Consider the following 25,765-nt stretch of genomic DNA (forward strand, 5'->3'; position numbering starts at 1 on the left):
AAAGTCTAGTTAAAAAAACACTTTCTTTTAATATGAGCACTTTAAAATCATGTGAACTGTACATCAGACTTCTTGTCATTTAAATGTCCCTGATCTGTGTTAGAAATGGTTGCCATATGTCTGTATATATGTCCATTTTCCCATTTATTTTGTAATTTTGTCGCTCGTAAGTAGGATTGAATAAGTTTAGACCCTGCGTCTCTTTCCCACATAGCTTTCTTTCAGCCCCATGGTGGTGCCATTAAATCCGTCAATGAGATACTTGTAAATTTGACCTGCCAGGTGTGGAAGTTCCAAAAGAAAACTTTCTTGAGATAATAGGAAATGATCCAGATTTGTTTTTTTACCCTTCTATAACTGTATATGTATGAATTGGGAAAAGGACGGCACCGAGGTGACTGCACATATCTGCCTTTCTGGTCTCTCCGGTGAGCAACTGTGGCGTCTCTGTCGGAGTGAGGAGCTTGTACTTCTCACTTCTTCCTCATTTATCACTCCTTACGGCAATGGAATCTTCCCCTCCGTGTTCAGACACATCCACCAGCTCCATAACTCACTCTTCTGACGCTTTGACAGCCCCATGAGTGTGTGTGTGTGCGAATGTGTCTCGCTGTGTTTCTGCGTGAATTTGTGTGGGCCATCTCTCAGCTATGTGTAAGTCTTGGCATGTGGGCATTTCTGAATTGGTGTGAATGTCTGTGCATTAAGCTCCCCTCTCACCACAAACACACACACACAAAGGCCTTTTTGTTCCCAAAATGTATCGCAGTCTCCCTTCCGAGGACGTGACGGGACAGGTGTGAAAGGCTGGTGGCAGTGTCTGGCATAGGGGGATAATGTAAACAGCCAGGAATGTGATCCACATCACAGCAACTGATTTAGGAGAGGGGTGAGAGGTCACACCCTGCACTGCAACAAAAGAAATGAAACATTATCCCCGTGACAATCAAACCCTACTTAAGATGCCTTTTCAACCAATTGCCATTGTCTGTCAACTTCCCAGCCTGGATGATGTAATGGGTGCTTTTAGCTTCACCGGTGATTTATGTAGCCTGAGTATATTACTTAGAGCTTACAAGCACAGAACATAAAGAGTCGTGTCAAAGAAATTGACAGTATAATAAAATATTAGCTTTCCCAAATTAAGATGAACACATATCATGACTTATCTATTCGTGCAGATGATTTTAGTTCAATTTGTCTATTGATGAGCTATCCATGTCTGACATTTCAGCCTCTACTCCAATACAATGCTCACAACTTTGAAAAAATAGATTCAGAATACTTCAACGGCAACTTGTCTTTCCAGAACCATTGCCCTGGCTGCTCTGGATAATCTCCAGACCTCATTATAAACATTTTTGATTGGTATTACAATATTTTCTGTGACATTATTTTAACTATTTCTTCGGTAGAAAGTATTTCCACACTGACAAGTCTGTGGATTATCCAGAGTAACCAATCGGCAACTTCTGTACCTGAAAAGTGAGGCCAATGCAGAAGTGCAAACCTGCTTCTATCTCATTTCCAGCAGGCAAGGCAGCTTTATTTGTATAGCACATTTCAGCAATAGGGCAATTCAAAGTGCTTTACATAAAACATTAAAGAGCAGTTAAAAATGATTAAAAAATAAATAAAAATAAATAAATAAAATAAAAAAACAGGTAGGACCATATTTCTCTATCATCTCATCCACCACGGGCCCCACAGGAACATGTGACTTTGTACTCTTGTTACCCATAACAAGAGCAGGGCCCAACACCACTGGCTCCCAAAAGAAGTCTTGTTCTATGGAAGTCTATGGGGAAATGACTCTGATTTATTATATGATTATATGTCTCTAGTTTCAAGTCGTCTTGCATAGAAGTCTATAAAAAAATGCTCTAGTTTCAAGTCTTTTTCAATACAGCAAGATGTTCATTTAGTAAATTATGGTCCCATTTATTTTAAAATTGATTATAAAGCAGGGCATTCTTTATTATCTATCATGAAAGAGGCTTAGCAATGCTAACCATGGCCCTGTGTACATTAACATAGCCGTGAACTTGTTTTTGGGTGTTGTCCATGTTGTCATCTAAAAAAGTTGCCCCTCTCACTGTGTGTTTTGACTTCATCAAAGTTAATTGGAACATTTTGATTTCAACCAGATCTGTGTACCGCCGTACAATTATTACCACTGGCTTAGACACGTCATCATCCACAGCTCCGCCATTTTGTCCAAATGTAGTCACTTCTGTCTCCAAGAACATGATGGTGACGACCAAAATGCAAAGTCCCGTCTTCAAAACGGCAGTCCACAAACCAGTGGGTAACGTCACGGATGCTACATTCATTTTTACAGTCTATGGCTTTCTGTTTCGTGCTTGCTGGACAGCATGATCTATTGTTAATATAAAAATAGTGATACACACACACACACACACACACACACACATACATCTTTGGTCGAGGAGTTCAGTTGAACCAGTACAATAGCAATGACCAGAGATCCTGCCTTGATGAATCTCCCTGACCTGCTAGCTCATCTGTTTAGACTGACAGCCCAAAAGGGCAGGAGGATTAGTCGCTTAATAAGCAGGGGAGCTTGCTCTTTAATCACTGGTGTTTTTTAGGAGACAGGAAAGTGTTTCCATGCGCTACCTGATTGCGCTAACTGCAATAAAAACAGATCTCCTAGAAATAGTATTAAATAGGGCTGTCAAAATAACGCGTTCATTTCGATTTATTAATCTGAGAAAAAATAACGCGTTAAAAAAAATAAAGCAGATTAATTTATTCCAGCCGTTCTAGCCACCATTGGACTATAAAATGAAGGAGGGAGACGAGAATGTGCTGCCTGGATCATTAATCGGAACATTTACTTGTAAAAATCTTCTTCCTGCCAACCGTGGCTACTGAAATCTGGTGCCACTGATATGTCTGCTCTTCTCTCTGATGCTCTGAAACAGACGATAGGCAACACAAACACCGCTGAACATGATGCTAGTTAACACTATACTCAACAGCAGCTAACGTTAGCCTACCGCAAGCTAGTTAACACTATACTCGACAGCAGCTAACGTTAGCCTACCGCTAGCTAGTTAACACTATACTCGACAGCAGCTAACGTTAGCCTACCTGTTGTCGTTCAACAGCAATTTACTAGTGAAATAAGTTATTGTTATTGTTATACATTATTATTAAATCATTTAATTTTGACCATATGGCCTTAGCAATAAACAAGCCGTTCTTTAATGTCACCAACTGTTGTTTAGTACCCTTTTTTTTTCTTTTCTTTTTTTACTTTCTTAAAAAGTATCGGTTCAGGCACCGTTAATTATGTATGCGATTAATTTCGATTAATTAATTACAGAGTATGTAATTAATTAGATAAATTTTTTTAATCGATTGGCAGCCCTAGTATTAAACTAAACAAACGTCAGTAAGAGTGACAGAAGAAGTTAGCACATTTTGATGTTTTGAGATGCTTATGTGTTGGTCTCAGTTCTCACCTACCTCCTTTAGATGGTGCTTCCTTATTATCTGCACCGTATTTTCTTTATAATTTTATTTATTGGAGTTGGTGTGAAAATATAAGTCTTAGAAAGGCCAGGAATAATAATAATAATAATAATAATAATAATAATAATAATAATAATAATAATAATAATAGAGCAGAAAACAATACGACAATCCTATAGCTTGTGACTTTATACATCCTATATTTTTGCCTCTTAGCGTAGTAGATAAAACAGCTAGACAATGTGTTACATTCATAATCTCTCTTGTTAAAAAGCAGGAAATAAGGGTATTCAATATAGGCTCTAAATAGCTACACAAATATATCTTGAACTGTGCTTATCTTGGACATGTAAAAACCCATTATTGTAATCTGATTTACCATATGTTTTATAAATATAAAAGAAATAGTAGATCTTACTTTGAGAAGATGATTTAAGGCATACATATGAAACTGTAATAAAAAAACGTTAACATCAAAGCCAGACTTTTTGTTTTTATTACTTTTATTTAATATTTTTTTGTGCCTTTTTGTGTTGGTCATGGATGTATTACATTAACTGGATACCGGATCCCAAAATGGCTCCCATTTAGTTCAATGGAGTTGCTCGCCTGGCACAAAAAGAGATTCTAAGCTTCCGGGTTTACTTCACTGATATGCAGCCCACTGAATATACGCAGTTTCTTCCACTGTCCCCGCCCGCGAGATCCCACTCGGCCCATAGCATTTACATTGTGGTGACGTCACAGGTTTTTAAACGTACAGCTTTTCTCGGCTAGGAGACAGTTTCTCCTGTTCCTGGGGGCCTGGCGTTGGTATGAGGATGTATGGATGAGTGTATGTATGTGTGATATATAGGCTATATATTTTATGTATGAGTGGATATATATATATATGCATACTATGATTGTCACATCTATGCTGGTACCTACTTTATTGTTTATGTGTGCACTGTGTTTTCTGTCTTGGTAAAAAGAAAACCAAATGTTAAGGGTTAAAAACTGTGTCAAGATGTTTAAAATATAAACTGGGCTAACAATATGTGTTGACACTATAAAGTATATTAAAAAACTTTAATCACTGGTGTTGTTTACAGGAAAGTGTTGCCACGCGCTACTGCCACCACTTCTTGGTGCTTCTGATTGCGTTAACTGCGATAAAAACAGCTCCTTGAAATAGCACTAAACTAAATAAACGTCAGAAAGAATGACAGAAGTAGTTAGCACATTTTGATCTTTAGCTGCTTTATGTCTCGGTCTCAGTTCTCACCTACCTCCTTTTAGATGGTGGTTTCTATTTATCTGCAGCTCATTTTAATTATAATTTCATATCTTGGAGTTGGTTTGAAAATATGTCTTAGGAAAGGCCAGGAATAACCGAGCAATCCTACAGCTTGTTAATAATAAGCCTCATGTTTCTGCCTCTTAGCATAGTAGATAACACAGCTAGACAATGTGTTGTTGGGGTCGGACCTCGTGTTGCGACAAAGCGAATCAGTTTCTTCCACCCTGGTTGCATCTGGAAAAGGATTTGAGTACACTAAATAGCTAATTACCACTAAGAAGGTAATAAAGTCTGTGGCAGTTGAGGGCATTAGCAAAACACTGCATTAGACTATATGTGGTGGAGTACACGCAATAGTTTCTTAATTAGGTGTCAAGAGGATTGCTTGGTTGGTAGTGACTGAAGTTGGAGTTACCCTATGGCCCCTCATCTTCACAGGGTTGTGTCTGTTTAAGTAAATATAAGGGGCGATCATGCAAGTGACACGCTATCTCTAGAAATAGTACAATTAGAATAAATTACCATAAACACAACAACATTCAACTATTTTGCTACACTCTATTGCCACTATGCCAATTTACAACTGAAACGTCGTCAAAAGCAGGAAGAAGGACAACGCTGTGGGTTGTTGTTTTGAATATTAATGGTAAAAGAGCATGTTAACAGTGTGCTGGTGCTTCACTAAAAGCATGACTAGGGTTAGGTATCGTTTTTTTTTTCTTTTTCTCGATATCGGTGCTTAAATGATATTTTTAAATTGGCGGCAGTGCCTAAACACTGCCGGTATCAATAATTTTAAAAAAGCGCGGCCGAAGACATTAAAGAAAGGCTTTTTTATTGAGGCAAATTTAAAGTAGAAATACAATATACAGTATTAACGGTTAACATTTTAAAGCCTACTAAAATATATAAATAAATAATATATGAATGAATACAAAACACTTAACAAATGTCCACCATTACCCAATTACAATCATTTACACTTAATAACAGTTACAGTAATCACAGCTAAATAACTTTTAGCGTTGGGTTGAACTTGGGAGTTGAGTTCTTAGTAATCTACAGCAACAACTCCAGCTTCAAACTGTAGTAATTCTTTTGCAGAAATATCAGCATGTTTGCTTTTTCCGGCAAAATATGACCCCCCTCCGCTGACTTATTGCATGTCCTGCCAGGAGAAAACCCTTGCAGATGGTATCCATGACAACTTGGGGCATTAACCTCTCTGAGCTTGACCACAATGGCTCATGGTCTATTTATGCTTGCAGTCATTACTAATTTGACTTTTCCAATGATGATACGTATATTTTTCTACAACATTTAACATCCTCCATGTGAGTAATTAGTGACAGCCATCTGGTTGCAACTTCATTTCTACTAATCACACTGGAGTGTGTAGCAGGATGTTCAGTCCAAAGTGAAGAAGAGATAAAGCATCTGCAGTAGTTTGCTGAAGATAGGGAAAGTTGCAGTTACAGTACGGTATAATTAGCCTGACGTCGTCATACTCAGATTCTAGTCAGAATCTGAGTCTGATACTGCTCCATTGGGCTGTGATTATGGGGCATGTTTCAACCGAACCAGGAAAGAAAATGCCTCTGCACTCAATTGGATAGACCTACAACCAATCAGAGCAACGGAGACGGACGTCACAGAAGCTTCAAGTCAAAGGCAGGCTTCGACAGAGCAAAGGCAGAGGCGGCAGTTTCCGTGTCGTGCGGACGGGTGTGGCAATATGTATACAGACGTGATCTCGGTTCTCTGTTCCTCTTTTAAAATGAATGCGCTGTCGATATCTTCTATAACAGACGCGATGGCAGTCATCTTTGTTGTAAACAAACGCTCTTTCGTCACGTGGTTGATTACGTTACTGTTGATCATCTGTCCATCATCGTATAAAGCCCACCCTGACAATTTGATTGGTCCGAACAGCTCTGGTTCGAGCATAGTTGCTCCACAACGGATCAAGTCCAGACCGAACTTCCCGACCTCAAATGTTGTGGCCGGGGCTAAGGTCGGCTGGCATCTAGGCTACGTTATAATAGTACATTGAATTTACCTTTCTTTGCCAAGATTCTTTTAGTCAGTTGCTTTGAAGACATTATTGTTATACAACCTGAGATTTTTAGAGTTCAGACACAAACATCATTGGCCTGATGGTTTTCTGGAAGGGGAGCGACTTCGCCTCTATATAAGGAGTGATTTCGGAAACAGCCCTGGTGAGGTAATGTGACTTTACTTCCTGTTTTACTTTTGTGATAAATTATTGAGTTGTTGTTACATGCTAAAATGTAGCAGGAGCACAAGGAGAGAAGGGTCATGAAGTCAGTAAACTAACTCGCTAATGTCACAACAACATCCATCTAAAGTTAGCTAACATTAGCCACCGTACGCTAGTGGTCATACCAGACCAAGTAAGGCTCTAGCAGCAACATCCCTGAATGTATTGAACTAAGAAAGGGAGCATTTTATTGCGTTTGAATTTCAATTTTTATGTCTAGATAGAAAAGTGTGCCATTTCGTGAGTTTCATAGGGAAGTTAATGAACCAAACTGTTACATGGAGAACGTACTCTCGACGCAAACTAAAAAACCTATGAGTCATAAATATCACACATTTCTCTTCTGCCAAATGTTTCACAACAGGACAAGCTTTGTCCAAGTTCTTCAAAAGGAAGTCAAAAGTATGCAAGCCTAAAATTAGCTTGACAACTTGACGACTCTCTAATTGCTAAGGGCCTGAGAATTGTGAGAGCTAAAGAAACAAGGTCATGGGCCTGCAACAGTTGAGAAATCTTGCACCGCAGTGAAGGGAAGTTAAAGTATAGGTCAGGGAGTTCAAGTGAATTGTGACTGGCAGGGGAATGTCAAGTTCCAACACGTCTCTGGCACTGTGTACAGTGAAACGGTATCGTCTCTTGTCACAGACGAGAAGAGATTGTCTTCAGTTTGGATTTGTACATTACTGTAACTCTATCCTGTTGGCACTTTCAAACTTCTAAACATTGAGTTTTTCTGTGAAAATAAAACCTCAGCGCGAGTCTCTGCTTGTTGCTCGATGACTAGCTCAGTCTGCCGTCTTCTTTGACATTTCATACGAATCCACTGACAAGCTCCTCCTCAGGTGTGCTGGTAAAAAGGTCATGAAATAAAAAATGAAAACAAAAGGTGTAGAATTTACCAGGGCTCAACGATTAACCGTTTTCAAATCGAAATCGAGATTTGAAAGAATGCGATTAGCTAATTGTGAAGAGCACGATTAATCAAATGTGCAATATTTAGATGGATGTTTGATGTAACATTTAGTTTAACATTTTTTATTCTTGTTTTTATTGTTATATTTACTGTTTTTCCATAAGCTAAATGCTGGAATAATGTTACATAGCACAGATTGTTTGCTTAAATGTCCTATTGTCAAAGGATTTTTATTTAGTTTTACTTTATTTAACATGATCGTAGAAGGTGCAATATGTAGATGCTGCTATTGAACTGAGGCATATATCCGACATTTCAGTTTACAGTTAAGTACGGATATAATTGTTTTTTATTATTATAACTTTAGTTTTTGTGATAGATGTGATAATGTTTGTTCAATGTTCCATGCTTATTAAAAGAAAAACACTTATTGCTGGCAGTTCATATCTATTTTCTCATCCTTGCATAAGTATATACAGTAGAGCACTTTTGATGGTGTCCCATGTTATAATGTTCCATAACATGTTGTATCTGTTACACAGAGAATATTGAACTTTAGTTAAGCTTTTTTTTTTTATTTATTTTTTTTTTTTTATTGCAAATCGAATCATAATTGCATTATCTGGCAGAAAACTCGCAATTACATTTTTTCCCCCCCGAATCGTTCAGACCTAGAATTTACTGAAAGCATACACGTCTTGGGATATTTTTTACAGGTGGCTCCCAAACGCATCTGGGAACATGACCTCCTGTGTTCTTTGCTGACAGCGCAGTGACAGCTCCTACATACCGACAGAGGCGCAGACATCAAAGCGCAGGTGGAGAGTTAGTTACATAGGGGCCGAGCAGGATGAAGGGATCACATCACCTGAGATAAAAGGCCAGGCGTGACACACACACACACACACACCATAAACAAGACCACCGCATCACAGAGGCCCCAATATCTCTCACAAGATTGTTACAAAAAACCTTCAAAAGGTCTTATTTTATCTTTTGTCTACAACGTGTCTGGTAGTTCGAGTGTGGAGGGATGTGTGCTTGCTGCGAGCTGCGTGTGTGTGTGTGTGTGTGTGTGTGTGTGTGTGTGTGTGTGTGTGTGTGTGCTCGGGCCTGTGTGTTGTAGTAGGGGTGGAATGTTACTAAGTACTATTTACTCAAGTACTGTACTTAAGTACAAATTTGAGGTACTTATGTTGAGTCTTTTCTTTTCATGTCACTTTCTACTTCTACTCCACTACATTTCAGAGGGCCATATTGTACTTTTTCCTCCACTACATTCATCTGACAGCTTTAGTTACTAGATACTTTACAAATTAAGATTTGTGAACACAAAACTAGAGATGTTCTCCGATACTGCCTAAACCGCTGGTATCGATATCGGGAAGTACTGGAGTTAATGCACCGATCCGATACCACGTAATAAAGCCCTAAAGAAAATCTACATTAAAGTAGTTTATTTATGTTCTTTTTCTGTTATAACTGACTGTCAAACTGGATAATAAAAGAAAGTTCTGTGGCATTCATGTGTTTGTTCATGTTTCACAAAGAGTTTAACCTGAGCCAGACTGACAACAAAGATATAGAAATAATATCACATCCATACAGGGATAGTAGTATACAGTTGTTAAAACATAATAAAATATATGACACACTGGTATCAGCCGATACGCAAGTTCAGGTATCAGAATCGGTATCGGGAAGCAAAAAATGGTATCGGGCCATCTCTACACAAAACACATAGTTTATAAAATATAAATACAAGTCCAGCTGAAATGATTAGCCGATTAAACACTTAGTCGATTGACAGAAATGTTTGGATCGTTTCCAGTTTTTAAAATGTGAGGATTTTTCTGCATTGAGTACTTCTACTTTTAATATTTTGAGTACATTTTCCTGATGATACTTACTTTTACTTAAGTAACATTTTCAATTCAGGACTTTTACTTGTAACAGAGTATTTCTACGGTGTGGTATTAGTACTTTTACTCAAGTAAAGAATCTGAATACTTCTCCCACCGGTGGTGCGTTGCATGTGAGTTTGTGCAGATGAAATGAGAGAGCCGAAAAGCAAAAGAAGCTGAGCTTACGGCGTGTGTTCCTTCTGAATAATCCGCAAAGGCTCTGGCTCGCTGTTTGTGCATATGCTGATACCTCTCGCTCTCTTTTGCCTCATCTCTGAGGCTTTTCCGTCTCTCTCCCTCTGTTTAAGGTGACTCTACAGCTCAGAAGTCTTTGACGCCAGACAAAAGCAACCATCACACAGATAAGATAAGCTCAGAGCTGTGTGTAACCAGATTTGATCCTGTGGCATTGTCGGAGATGCTCTACTTTACACACATTCTCACTCCCAGCGTGTCAAAAAGCTTGGTCAGGTGCCTTTGGCATTTGTTACTGACACAAAAAGTCTCCTTTGACATCAGGGCTCTCGGCGTAACTTTTTAATGGTCTGGGTCGGGCCGATTTGGCGTCATTTGAAAATGTACGTTTAACTGACTTGCGGCACCAGAATGGGACAGTTAGGTTTAGGATAGTCTATATCCAGGACGTTCCACTTCCGGGATCGCTCCGGTGCCGCCGGAAATTCTGCTGGATATCACTCTTTTCGGCCAGATGTCCATCACCTTCAGCTTTCTTTGTGTTGGCATTTTAAACTCCGGTGGATTTGTGAGGACTATGGTTAACTGCTCCTCAGATCTCTGCAGGGTAAATCCAGACAGCTAGCTAGACTATCTGTCCAATCTGAGTTTTCTGTTGCACGACTAAAACAACCTTTGAACATACACATGTTCCTTCCCGAGGCACTGTGGTTCCGTTCGGCACTTAGCACCACCCATGACGATTGTGATTGATTTAAAGAAATGCCAATGAACCAGAGCACGTTTTCTCCCATCCCGGATTGCTGTGTGGACTAGCTAGACCCTCCTTAGCGGTGCCATGGAGGAAGGTCTGGCAATGCGAGACTAGGTTTAGGAACATATCGTTGGTGGGGTTATAAAATGTATGTTACAGTGACAGTTGGGTTTAGGAACAAATTACAAAATGTACGTTTCAGTGACATTTTTAGGAAAAGATCGTGGGTGGGGTTACAACATGTACGGTTAAGTGACATGCGGGACACGAACGGGGACACAAACCTGGTTTCTTGGGTAAAGGTCCTGTGTTGTTTGACCCATCCCCCACCCCAACCAACCTCCTTACGCGGATTTTCGGTCTTTCAAACTACTCGCTACCGTTGTCGCTCTTAATACTACGTCATCTAACAGCGCCGCGGATCGAGCTGCTGCTGTGCCCGGTGCTGCTATGCCGGGTGCGTCCATAGACAGTGAAAGAAATAGACACATCGATGCCGTAGACTTCGACGGAGACTAGTGAAGTCAATTAGAACCACTTTTCCGGTGATGGCTGTGCGTACTGCGCAGCCTCAAACTGAGCTTGACAACATTGATGTGACGTGAGCAACCTGTCTGAAATTGGTAAGTCTTCTGGTAACTGTGCCAAGAGAAATCTCAATCATTCCCAATCTTGCAGAGACGGAGAGCGTGAGTAGGTTGTAGGAGCTGTCCATGAGCGTAGGAGCAGGAGCAAAATGTTGCTGAAATATTTTGTTCCGATGCTTTCATGGACTCTCCATGGGCTTCTCCCTTGACTGTATGCCTCCACGTCCCTCCCCCCCACCCTCCCCCAATTGCCTGCGAGCTTCTCCTGACTATAGGGTAACTTCTCTACCGTGCGACAGAAAGTCACGTGGTCATGACGCAATCGTTAGCCTATTTTTACAGCTGCTACGGGGGCCATAACGTGAGATACAAGGTAATGGAGCCTTTTATACATTGTCGTGTTTCTTTAGAAATAAACAAATAGTCTTTAAACACTTCAGAAAGTAAAGTTATTCACTGTCAGAGTGACGCCAAAATGAATGGGAGTCAACGGAATGCTAGCAGAAGGTGATGGCTTGTTAGCCTCAGAATTTCCCCATAGGAGGTACGCTTTCCGGATGCTCGCTTACCCCCTTGGGTGTGTCCCATACAGATGCTAAAGGCTGATTTTTGCATCGCTATCTGACACTGAGAGACACTGCCCAAGCGTCCCTATTTGTCGAGTTCAGAATGAGAAAGGGTTGCTACTCTACACAGCGGCCTGAGCGATGCTGCTGCCTTTCCTGATACTGTCTTACGAATCTAGCACTTTGATGTTGAGCCAAACACAGCAACAAAGTGTTTGCATCATTTGGAATTCTGTACCAAGCTTTGCATCAGTTCATATTTTTGATTTTTTTTCTCTCCGGACGGGACGGTGTCGTGGTCCAAGCTGATGCTCTCACCTCTCCTCAATCATTAATCACTCAGAATCTTGCTGGCAAAGATAGCTCAATCTTTAAATGTATTAAAGTTAAAACCCCCAGTCTGGCAGGTTGATGAATTAATAATAACGTTCACATGAAGGTCTATTCAAAGTAGGGGGGGAAAGTGCAGAGAATCAAGGTCTCCTCGTTGCTTTCGCTTTGGACTTGTGGGATGTGTGTGAAGTTGTGTGATTAAGATATTACCTTGGGAATATTTAGCGTGGATGATTTTGCTAATGTAAAAACTGGCTGAAGTCGCATCAAACACATCTCACTCGGAATGTATTTTTAGAGTGTTTCAAGTGCACTTTGTGTTTGGAAGAATTGGGCTTTGATGCTGCTCAGCTCTGTTGTGTTTCCGTACACGCTGTCCTCTCGCCCTAGAAAAGTTCACTCGAAAGGTCACTGCTAAAGATTTTTTTTTAACTGTTTTTTATGTTGTAGTATTTGAGCCATCTGGTGCTTTTTTTCATGGGCTCCTTATTACAATATGTTCTCCCTAATGATACAGCATGTCTGTCTTTAATCAGAAAGAATGAAAAGTATGTCACATTAAGTGAAGAAATGTACTATAAGTGTAGGTCAACAAATTAATCTTATCATTATTTGTATGTGCAGAATAGCATAAAAGGTTACAACGACACAACAATGACAGATTACCACACTAATACCCCTTTACCACCAACATTAGCAATATAATGTATGTATGTAGGTTTTTTAAAGGTCCAGTGTGTAACGTGTTTAGTTGTTCATTTTCAAAATCTGTGTTGCACGTTCACAAACTTTTTTCATGAATATTTACCTTGGCTTGAAATTTTACATTTGCGTTCGCATGAACTGGGGTAGACGCTCCATATTCAATGGCCATCTTGAAATACGTTAGCCAGCAAGGGACATACAGGACATACTGCTCCGCCTTTCGTGTTTTCGCTGTCACATGATAAACTCACAGGTGCTGCTAATGCTGCTAATGGGTATCGTAGCTTCCCGGCCCCGGCAAGTTTGAAGAAGGAAACATGGAGGACCACACATATTCAAAATCCAAATTTCAGGATCAGGAGTCTTCTTCTTCACCCAGAAAAAGAAAAAGGATATTGAAAAGAGCAAGAGACCGGCTTTTTGAAGCGTGAAGGCTACCGTAGCTGTAATACGTACTTTTAACTGCGTGGCGCGAGAGAGTTGATTGCGATATATGATCTCAATGCTAGATGGGAGAAATTCCTACACATTGGACCTTTAAACACGGGAAAACCCGGTTTCTTTTTCCTTTTCTTTTGGTGTCACGTTCAACGTCACTTAACGCTCCAGAAAACAGGGTTAGTAAACAGTAGCACTAGAAAGCAGCACAGAGGCGCCCGGATAGCTCAGTTGGTAGAGTGGGCGCCCATATATAGAGGTTTACTCCTGGACGCAGCGGGCCCGGGTCCGACTCCACCCTGCGGCCCTTTGCTGCATGTCATTCCCCCCTCTCTCTACCCTTTCATGTCTTCAGCTGTCAAGTTGAATAAAGGCCTAAAAATGCCCAAAAAATAATCTTAAAAAAAAAAGAAAGTAGCACAGAAATGTTAAGTGTCCCCCACTGAATATGAGGTTGAAAAATGTAACGACAAGTCTCGCTCTTGAGAAACTCGCGTTATGAAAAAAGCTTCTGAATTTAACAACATCTGGGAGATGTTCTCGACATTTGTTAAAAATGGTGACCACGAGGCGGCAATGGAAGGGCGATAAGTGAAAATCAATAAATATATATTACTTGGTGTGAAAGTGTGCTGTAGACCAGGGGTTCTCCCGGTGACCCACATTTTCCCATGGTCTTTAAGTCGCGACCCACTTTTATAGAATTCAAACCAAGCAAATTTATTTTTCAAAAATAGTCTTCGAAAACACACGTACGTCATCTTTTTTTTAGGGCTGTCAATCGATTAAAAAAATTAATCGAATTAATTACAGACTCTGTGATTAATTAATCAAAATGAATCGCATACATAATTAACGGTGCCTGAACCGATACTTTTTAAGAAAGTAAAAAAATAAAAGAAAACAACAGTCGGTGACATTAAAGAACGGCTTGTTTATTGCTATGGCCATATGGTCAAAATTAAATAATTTAATAATAATGTATAACAATAACAATAACTTATTTCACTAGTAAATTGCTGTTGAACGACAAAAACAACCACCAAGGACATTTACAATAACTTCAAATGCACCACGAAGCTGTAGTTTACTAGTTTCATTGAACGCACCGTCTGTGTTGTTTTTCCGACGGCAGCTCGGCAGCTGCAGATTGTTACATCCCGCTGTTGAGTCACAGTCCTCTACAGTAAAACACAGTCAAACTTTACACCGTTCAGCGTTAGCTGTCAGCACTGTAACCGTGTTTAATCCAGATATTAGCTAGCGATAGGCTAACGTTAGCTGCTGTCGAGTATAGTGTTAACTAGCTAGCGGTAGGCTAACGTTAGCTGCTGTCGAGTATAGTGTTAACTAGCTAGCGGTAGGCTAACGTTAGCTGCTGTCGAGTATAGTGTTAACTAGCTAGCGGTAGGCTAACGTTAGCTGCTGTCGAGTATAGTGTTAACTAGCGTCACATGCAGCTGTGTTTGTGTTTGCCTGTATCGTCTTCAGAGAACCAGAGAGAAGAGCAGACATATCAGTGGCACCAGATTTCGGTTGCCAGGGTTGGCAGGAAGAAGATTTTTACAAGTAAATGTTCCAGTTAATGATCCAGGCAGCACCCTATATACTGTCTATGGGCAGCGCATTCTCGTCTCCCTCCTTCATTTTACGGTCGAATGGTGGCTAGAACGACTCCCGGTCAAACGTCAATATGGAATGGATTAATCTGCGTTATTTTTTTTAACGCGTTATTTTTTTCAGATTAATTAATCGAAATTAACGCGTTATTTTGACAGCCCTACTTTTTTTTTAAAAACATAAATACACACATTTACATTTTTTGGATGGTTTCATGCTCTCATGTGCAAGCACTTCATTACATATCACACTGGGGTTTCTGTCCCTTTTATCCTCAATGTACGAAAATGGTTACCATGGCTACGGCACTAGACTGCTGCATGTCTCTGAGACATGTCCGTCAAACGGGTCCCCGTCGCAGACCCACTTTTGGGTCGCGACCCAGGGGTTGAGAATCACTGCTGTAAACAATGATACTATGCCTATGACAGTTGCTATATTTCAGTTGTTGAATCGGTTTGTTTCCTTTTTCCAATTTGTGAACTCTGTTATATTATTTTCCAACTATTATTCATCAAATATTTGTCTGCTTTTAATCTATTCCTGTTTTATGTTTTTATTTTATTTAGATTTTTTTATTTGTTTTGATCTATATGGTGCCATAAAAGGTGTGTGTGTGTGTGTGTGTGTGGGGCGTTATTGCGATTGTAATTGTTCTATGTCGCAAAAAAAGTTTAAAAAAAGAAGAAAGCAGCACAGAGGCCGTTAAAAATGTTACGGGGGTATCCTCTCATTCAAACTTGGTGCCGACTAGTAACTAGCAAAGCGAGACTAGGTGCCGTCTAATTTGGAACGATGTTCGAGAGCAGCGGAATTTGTAGCTGAGATGACGAAGATTCACAGTGTCGCGCCGGAAAAAAAGGTGTGAAAATGATCGTGTCCAACCAGGGTCAGCCTATGGTCCCACAGCCCTGTGTTCCCACATTTCTAAGAATTTTTTTTTTCACTGAAAATTAGGCCCTATGTTCCCATTACCCTATGTTCCCACATTTCTAAGATTTTTCTTAAAATTAGGCCCTATGTTCTGGGTTAGGGTTAAGGGGGATAAAATCTGATACAAATTTATGAAAAAGGAAATGTGGGAACATAGGGCCTAATTCTGGAAATAAATCTTAGAAATGTGGGAACTGTGGGAACATAGGGCCTAATTTTGAAATAATCTTAGAAATGTGGTAACATAGGGATGTGGGAACATAGGGCTGTGGGAACATAGGGCCTAATTTTCAGTGAGAAAAACATTTTTCTTAGAAATGTGGGAACCTAGGGCTGTGGGAACATAGGCACGCTCCCGTCCAACCGGTTGTCATGCTTCCATCGCTGCCGATGGGAGCCAGAGCAAATAAATACCATTCACACCAAGTAATTTGCCTCGGTAATGACTGCAGATTGTAACCTTTCCCAGTGCAGACAAAAGGCAGATGTTCGCGTCTTTTTGTCCAGTGGTAAAGTAGCGTAACAGTCTCTAGCCATGCTAGCGGCTCTGTGAGGCTGTCACTATGCACAGTTATGCTTTGAGCTAAATGCTAACACCAGCCAGCTAACACATTCACAATGACAGTTTTGACCTTCTGATGTTTGCAGGTGTAACGTTTACCATGTCCACCGTCTTTAATTTGATGTGATTGGCACTAAACTTAAAGTAGTTGTGGGGTTTATTTGTGAGTAAAGCATATGAGCAGCCACGAAAAAGTTCCTATACACCAAGGAAACCCAACACACTAGAACTTTTTTCCTTCTATTTTCTTTTTCTTTTTAAACTGTACTGGCTGGGGAAAAGACAGAATGCTAAAGAATCGTGAATTGCCCGAAGGCTATCACACTACACGACTTTGCTTAACTGAAGTGCGTCAACAAGGACGCTCTGCACAGTAGAGCTGTTGCCCTTCAACTTTGTGCCGTTTCGAAAACAGATCCAAATCACCACATTTGCATAATTGTGTTTACGATTTAAAATTTGTACAATAATTGCTGCTTTTGCAGGAGCACGTACACCCGGACCATGTAATTTGCTCCTGTGTGTCTGTGTGTGTGTGGCTGGCAGATCAGAGGTTTGTAAATTGTTTATCCGAGTACAAAAGTGTAAAACGCACGACACAAGTTGGGACGACGCTATGAAGCGTGATAATAATGCAAGGAAATCAGCAAGAAAAAGATAAAACAAGGGGACTTGAAAAGCAAAGCAAAAGGCCTAGAGAAACCAAAATAGGCAGCTTGCGGAGAGCCTAATGCAGCCCTGCAGTAAACAAAATTACAGATCAGCTTGGCTTCATTTCACATTCCTGGAACCGCAAAAAGCCGATTTCCTGTTTGTCTAGATGCGAAGATAGGGGAGAGTTAAGGCGTAATTTAAATCCATATTTCAACCGACTTTAACAAGAGGTTTTTCCTGACTTGACATCTGTGTGGTTTACACACACACACGGCCATATGACTCATTAGTGTGTCATGGTGGGTTAGGGGTTATATGCTGTGTGCGTACTGAGCGTGCGAGTCAGAGTCTGTCAGTGTGTTGCTTGGGTGGATGTTTGGCTTCAACTTTTAACACTGACATTCAAGGTTTATTGCAAGAATGTGTGGACAGGAAAACCTGCAGGGCACTTTCTCATCGTTCCCCTGATGAGCTTTCGGTGTGAGTAAGATGGAGGAGAGTGATGGGAACAAAGGGGGATAAGTTGTCAGGAGTCAAACTGAAAGGAAATATACTGTATAGAAGATAGGAGCTCAGATAAAAAGCAAGCAGAAAGAAATTCTTATCCGAGTGGACGTGAACCTGTTGAATAAGTTCAAGGCAACGGTAAAAAAAAACACTTTATTTCAGCACAGATCATTGTCAACAATGAGCGGGTTCTGTGACCAATGGATCGGCGCAGAGAATTCAGAGACAATTCATTTATTCACACAAGTGTGTTATTTCCCGCCCACGCTGATACTTGTCCTTGCTGCCAAATCAATAGTTTATAATAAATATCTTTAAAGTAGAAAATTGCAATTTGCTGCCTTTAAGCTGTTCTTGCTCTTACAAGAAAGTTGTTGAAATGATCGCAATAACTTACACCCATTTTCCTTGTTGGACATTTTCCAACCTCACAGGATGGCGTGTTGTGCATACATGTTCTGAAGGCATAAATCTTACACATGAGCCTCATTAATTAGCACTGTGCGCCGTAGAGGTTAATATTCTGTAAATTGCAACCTTGGAGTTCATGTAAAAAAATAATGTGCCAAGGCAAAGTCAGAGTTAATTACAGTGCCGAGAACCTCACAGAGCTGCTTTTGTTGTGTGACAGAGGTTTACGTAATGAGTCAGAAATGCTAAAAGGTGAGCTTCCCTCAGGCTGAGTCTTTGACAGCTTCAATTCTCACTGCTATCAAAATACATCGGCTTTTCCTGAGTGTGGGCCGACGGCTAAACACAAGGCAAAGTCGCCCAGACTCCTGCGTGAAACATTATACAATAGCCAATAAATTTTGAACCTAAGCCTTGGCCTTAAACCCTTAACGTATAAATGTAAAACGACCTCACTTGTCAGGAAACACCCTTTTAGCACTGGCGGGATGGAGTGGGTGGGTGGGAAGGGGTTGTTGGAGTCAATCAAACGGACTTGCCAAGGATTAGGCCTTTTCGAAGGAGAACTACTTAGTGTTCCTTAATAAGAGGGTCAGTCAGTCTAAAGCTGAATGTGCTATATTGATGAGTTGATTCAGTGGTTCCCAACCATCTTTGTCTGATGTACCGCATCCTCCCTGTTGTTCATTTTCATGTTTTTTGTTAAGTAACACTACATAACATATATTGTTAAAATCCTTTTTTTTCATATAATGGAGTTGTCAATGTTTAGGTGGGTTTGGTTTATCCAGGACTTGTGCGCATAGACAGTGGCTGCAAAAAGAAGTCGTCTTGTATAGAAGTCTATAAAAAATGCTCTAGTTTCAAGTCTTTTTCAATACAGCATGATGGTCATTTTGTAAATGTTGGTCCCATTTATTTTTAAATTGACAATAAAGCAGAGGATGCCAACCAAAGCTAGCTAGCTAGCGTTTGCTGGTAACTTGCAGGAAAGTTTGCCAATTTTCTGTAATGTCATACACGCAGATAAATGGCGGAAGTTCGCAGAGATCTGCGTTTACTCGCCGGTAAAACTCCGCCGGATGACTTCCTTTAGAAGGGTTTAAAATAACAACTTTTCTCTTTAGCGTTTAGCTTAGCGCAGTGCCATTGCAACCATAAACAACACTGGCTTAGTTGTGTCATCCTCCCCAGCTCCGCCCTCTCGTCTAAAAACCGTCACATCCGGTTTCAAAAAACCAAGATGGTGACAACTAAATTCAAGGCTTCAAAACGCTAGTCAACAAACCAATGGGAGACGTCACTGCTGCTACATCTGCTATTTTTACAGTCCTGATTATTTTAACCATGTGTCCATTACTTTTAGCCATAACTTCGCGCTTGTTAGTTTTCATAGAATCTCTGTAGCACAACTGACTCAGGTCAGTAGCAGGTGTATCCTGTGCGGTCAGCCTATTGTAGCTGGTTTTACTGGTTATTATGACAAAAAACATACCAAAGATCACATGACACCAATTTGTAATCATATACAGATGTTTGTTTTTCTCCTAAATACAATTTTCTAATCAAATCACAATTTCAATTTTTTTCAATTCCAGTACCCCCTGGCAGCTGCAGAACCTATACCCTCGGGTTGGGTCACTAAGCTATCCACCAACTGAGTAAACTGAATCTGACTCCTCACCCTCTGGGAAGATCGGCGAACATCAAATCGCTCCATGCCACATGTTCCATGAACTTGACACCATTGATTGGTTTATTAGTGACAGCCGTCTCTAAAGCCCTAACATGGGCGTGGTGGAGTGGTACTCTGCCACAGGGCAGCGTTTACTGTGTGAACAGTAACAGTAAATCAGCTGCCCTCTCTTTATCTCTGCACTGCCACTGCAGTTAACAACATTGGAGAGTGACAAATTCCATGCGGAATAATTACATTAATCTGATTACAAATGATGCTAATCCTATTACAAAATGGAGATGCTTTACGAGCTAAAAGCGTATTGATATTGAGTATTCAGAGAATAGTCTGAAAATGTGAAATTTGTGTTGATAAATCCATCTGCCTTTTTGGACATTTTTCAATTAGGGCACGCTCATACCAGAAAATCCGATCCGGTGAACGCCGCAGTGTGGTGCAGGTGGGAGTGTCACTGAAATTGTGTGATGTCCTGTTATCTATTCCCCCAATGTAGCACAAGTAGACTTTGTATTTTACTATTTGCAATACAATTATGTTTTCCATCAGATCATTTACAGTTCTCAACATTTCAGACTGCACTTGAAGGCAGCTTTATTTCTTTGGAGAAAGGGAGTTTTTGCAGTCAGCTGTTACACAAACTCCTTGGCAGTTCAGTGCTTGTGTTTCGTGATTTAAAGCTTTTTTGTGGCAGCGATAGAGGTGTTGATGTTCCCTGTTTACTCTACGTTACTCTTAGTCTGGCTATCACCAGACCAAGCTCAATCTTTTAAGATTGAACATTAGTCTGGGGAGTCTGCTCTGTGTTTTCTACTGCACAAGAGGCGTGATCAACATAGTTCAAATGACTCTGTACGCAATTGGATAGTCCTTCAACCAATCAGACCAACGATCCGGGTGACGTAGCAGCGACAGCGGCATCAACCAACGGGTTGCTGCCATGGAGTGCTGCGCTTCGGTGGCGGTGACCGCTATGTTGAATGTAAACAAAAAGCTGCTTGGTCGCTTCTCTATCGTCATCGTGTTAAACCCGCCAATAGCGCGCCAGGTGGATAAGCCAGTTTGTGATTGGTTCCCGCAAATTTGTAACGGAAGCAGGATAGAAAAACGTACAGGTTTCCAGCCTGAGCTGCAGAGCGAAATGAAATCTACGGGACTCTCACACCGCCTCAAAACGGACTGACGATTTTGATCGCCGGTTACATGAATGGCCACCGCGGTGTGACGTTGGGTTGCGTTTCTCCAAAAGTTGAATCGCTCTCAACTTTTCGCCGGAGGCCGTTACATTTTTTTCTAGCTCCACCCTGCGGCCCCCTCCGCCACAGCCTAAACTAGGGCTGCACAATATGAGTAAAATATGCAATATGCGATAACGTTGTTGAATATTGTGATAATGATATTACTTGCGATAAATACACAGATATTCAAGTGTAGGGCTCCTGAATTCTGCCTTTCTGCTGCTTTCAGTATTCTACTAAAATACAACAAATAGGATGTTGAATAAAAAAATGAAAGGAAATAATTTCCAACATTCTTTTATTGAACAAATTAAACATTAAACTGAACACAAAAGGCACCATTGAAAAAAGAATGATAGTTACATTTTCTAGTTTTTTTACTGATACTTTCTGTCAACTACTGTACCTTAAAAAAGAATTTCGCATTACGTCGTAGTGTTTCACCATGTGTTTATTGCGCCAGTAGATATCGCGATGACGATTAAAAAAAACAATTGATTGTGCAGCCCTAGCCTAGACGACCTACCCCCATTCAGAATGAACGGGCAGACTTACGTTTCCGCCCGCACCGTCTGAGGACCGACACAGTCAAGTGTGAATGCACGCACACAAATACTTGCCTAAATAACATCAATGTAACACTCATGAGCTGGAATGATCTAATAACGGCGGTAGTGTTTTCAGCAGGTAGTAGCGGTAAATTTCATTCAGAGAGTGACCTTGCTCCGTTTCAGCCCAGCAGCTGCTCAGTCTGTCAGGCTTTTTCTCCGTGTGCCACAGCAGCAGCTGAGAAGCCATTTTGGGGCCTGATGCATTCAACAGCTGGTGGTGCCAAGCCTAGGGTGGGTGTAGGTGGAGGGAAAAAGCGGGGGGGGGGGGGGGGGGGGGGGTTGTCTGTCTATCGAGCCGTGAAAACATGGAACACAGAGCATATCGGACCGCAGGCACGCAGCCAAATGGCAAAACAATGTTTGAAGGAGGAACGGGGAAAAGCTCTACACCGGCATTGCTCTTCACAGTGCTGACCTAAGAATCCCATTTAAGCGGCTATAAGCGTCCCATCACTCAAGCTACTGTGTAATGCATGCCATGAGAACACTGCATTTAACTCGCCCATATGCTGCATGTTTTAGGAACGAGATGCCGGGGTTTGGCTTCAGTTCACAGCACCGTTTCCACTCTGGGCCAGGTATGCATGTGATGTGTGCGTGCGGACACGGTGAGACAATGTGGAATTTTTCGGAGACATGAGCTTCACTTTACAACAGCGTGAAGGAAAAAAAAATAAAAAGTGGATGGTATCCCATTTTTCTTACGATCCCAGGATGTGTTTACAGAAAATCAACCTCAGCGGTGTCAGGTAATGGAACAGTCTCTGTCGGTTTTGAATGTTTACAGACACTAGAGGATACGAGAGAGGGAATCATTTAGCCGATGACCTTTGTCTTGAAATATCTCAAACCTCTAGCTGCACTTCAGTGCAACTCGCTCACTCTGTAATACTGATACTCATCCACAGCCAGATGTTCAAAGTTCTTTTCCCCCCCTCTTCTTTTCTGGTTCTGTTTGGAGTGTTGCGGTGTGCATCACTTTGGTTAAAATGAAGTAGAGAGTATGCCACATGAAGGTGGAGTTTCCTGTAAAGTTGTTTTTCTCACATGTAAATCATCCTGCATTTCTGAACCGACACTCTGAAGGGAAGAATTTCACTCTGCCTTTGTGATTTTCGCTCAATCACACAACCTGCTGAGTGCGTTGTTGAGATTTCCCTTTCGCCTTACACACTATTCGCTCTGTCTACTTCTTTGTGCTGTCTCTGTGTGTTTTAAGGAGAGTCTGCATAGACGACAAGACAGCTGAACAAATGAAGGAAGAGATAAACATTTGGGCAGGACACACCAGGTGGTTGGCGAGTAGTTTCCAGACGGCACAGTGACGAATCAGACTGTGAGACAATGCAATCAGGAATTTAGAGGAAAATTCAAATGTAGGAAAGCCTATCAAAACTGTTTTGAAATGTTTTAGTTTGATAGGCCCGTGTGTATTTCTCAACAATAAAATGTAAATGCATGTTGTGAACCGTGTGATTATCTGGGGCCACGCCTCCCTTATCAATAATCAAGCCCATAATGTCACTGCACAAACAAATAATACAACAGATAATGGTGCACAAAGGTAACACACTTGTACAGTAATGCACATAACACAAAACACAGACATGCATGTACGCATCCATTCTATCTGTTCTGTTCATAAAATATATTGTTAAAATATTTTTTTCATATAATGGAGTTGTCAATGTTTAGGTAGGTTTTGTTTATCCAGGACTTTTACGCAGAGACACTGGCTCCAAAAAGAAGTCGGCTTGTATAGAAAAATGAAGAAAAAAAAATGCTCTAGTTTCAAGTCTTTTTCAATACAGCATGATGGTCATTTTGTAAATTATGGTCCCATTTATTTTTAAATTGACAATAAAGCAGAGGATGTTTTAGGGTGTGGCTACACCCCAACCTGTCAATTATGATAGAGGCTTAGCGATGCTAACCAAGGCCCTGTGTACATTAAAATAATTGTTTTGGGGTGTTGACAATGTTTCCGTGACCCTCTCACTATGTCTTTTCACTTCATCAAATTTATTTATTAACATTATGGTCGCCTAGAAATGTCTTGTTTAGTGTTCTGTAGCGCTGTAGTGTCTCCAAACTTACCTCAATTATAACTTGTCTCCTGCTAGTTGTACTACAGCACTTTTAAAAAATAAGCATATTCCTATTTTTGAAAATATGTTTGTATCTAATCATTAAATTAATAAATATTTTTGTTGTATCTCTTTTCGGTGTTGTAGTTTGTAGACAGTCCCTAAGCACTCGTCCTACTGTCTCAACACCGGAAATAAACAGAGGTATGAATTAGCACAACTTTTATGCATTTCTTTCACATCTACTGCAGCCATATTCACATGCATGCAATCCTTAGCTCGTTAGCTAGTTTGAATAAAAAAGAAAAGAAGATTCATTCTGGGGATAAGGGAAAATAATGAGTGCAGTAGAACCCAGTTGGAGCTAAGGGCTGCTCCCCTTCTCTCTAACAAGTAACAGAGGCCTCATAATGAATCCACTACCTATGTGTGTGTATTTGTATGAACCATCAAATTAACCCTCAGAGCAATTATTGAATCACAAGTGCTGTAAAAAGTATTTTTCTAAATATGCAGCTTGAACAAATCAGTCTCTGTTTTCTTCATTTTGCCTGATAACATGTTGGAGGCTCAGGTTTACAATGATTCACTGCAATAGCCTTGCATTTCCACGAACACTGCTGCCATATCCTTATTTGAGACACTATACACCTCCTCTGGTGCACTCAAGGTGTGCCAATGAATATTTCAGCAAGTCAAAATGGATATTACTCCTGAGTCAGACGTGCTGGCACACGATGCAGAGCTACAGGTGGGGCATTAGTGCCAGGCATGCTCTGAGCGCAGGGGTAATGTATCGAAACATTACGGGCTCGGGTCACCTCCGTTTCTTTTTCTCTTCTGATAAGAGAAGGTCGCATATGGAAGATTAAGCTGCAGTTAGAGGACTTCAGAGGGATTATGGCTGGCGTTTTTTCAGCTACCACGAGTAACAGCATCCTTTTGTTTCCATCATTTGATGTAAAGTTTCCTGTGAGTTCAGATCTGGACTCTCTGCTAACTTTAGCATAACGTTATGCTTTGCGTTTACAGTTTCCCTCTTAAAGGGTAATTTCGGTATTTTCAACATGGACCCCATTTCCCCATGCATTGATGTCTAAGTGACTACTGTGAACAAAAATCATGTTCAGTATTGAACATGAACACTGTAATCGGCTGCAATGTAACCCTATAGGGCAAATGTGCATCGTCAATTACGTCCACTAAAAGTTTTTATTCTAAGTGTCTGACAACATTATGGAAAGGATCCCCACAGAGATAGACCTTTTTATCAAAGAATAAGAAAAATTTAGTTTAACCAGAAACAGCCCTGAAATTGCCATCGCCAAAAAAACAATACTTGAAGCATGTATAGAGCCAGCATATTTCCACATGTAAATGGGTGAATTAAGGGTTTATTTCAACCAAACCAGAGTGGGGATTGTTGGATTGTTGGAACAGTGGAAAGACGAACCAAGACAGCTTTTGATAGTTTTATTTTGTTTTTGTTAACTTTGAATGGTGTTTTTTTTTTTTACAATGATAGAATTACTGTTTATTTAAATGGAGCCTGGTGGGTTTGGCGATAGCGTTTCCGAGGATGTTTTTATGTTAAATGAAAAGGAGCTTACTCTTTAACAAAAAGGTTGACCTCTGTAGGGATCCTTTCCGTAATGTTGCCAGACACTTATAATAATAATCTGAGCCTGTCAGTGGCAAAACAAGCACTGTTTGTGGTTGTAAATTGAAGTTGCGCAATTGCCCATTAACATTACATTGCATCTTGTGTGCTACTGCTACAACAGTCTTGCTTAAAGGCGAATTCCGGTCGATTTCAACACGTACCTCTGTTGTTTGTTGTCACGTAGTGCTGTCAGTAGCGAGAGTGAACACAGTGAATCTGACTGCAGTAGATGTGAAAGAAATGCATAAAAGTTGTGCTAATTCCGGTGTTTTGTAGTTTTGTTTCGGTGTTGAGACGGCAGTAAGACGAGTGCTTAGGGACCAT

The sequence above is a fragment of the Sander lucioperca genome, chromosome 19 (genome assembly GCF_008315115.2).
Source record: "Sander lucioperca isolate FBNREF2018 chromosome 19, SLUC_FBN_1.2, whole genome shotgun sequence".
Classification (NCBI taxonomy): domain Eukaryota; kingdom Metazoa; phylum Chordata; class Actinopteri; order Perciformes; family Percidae; genus Sander; species Sander lucioperca.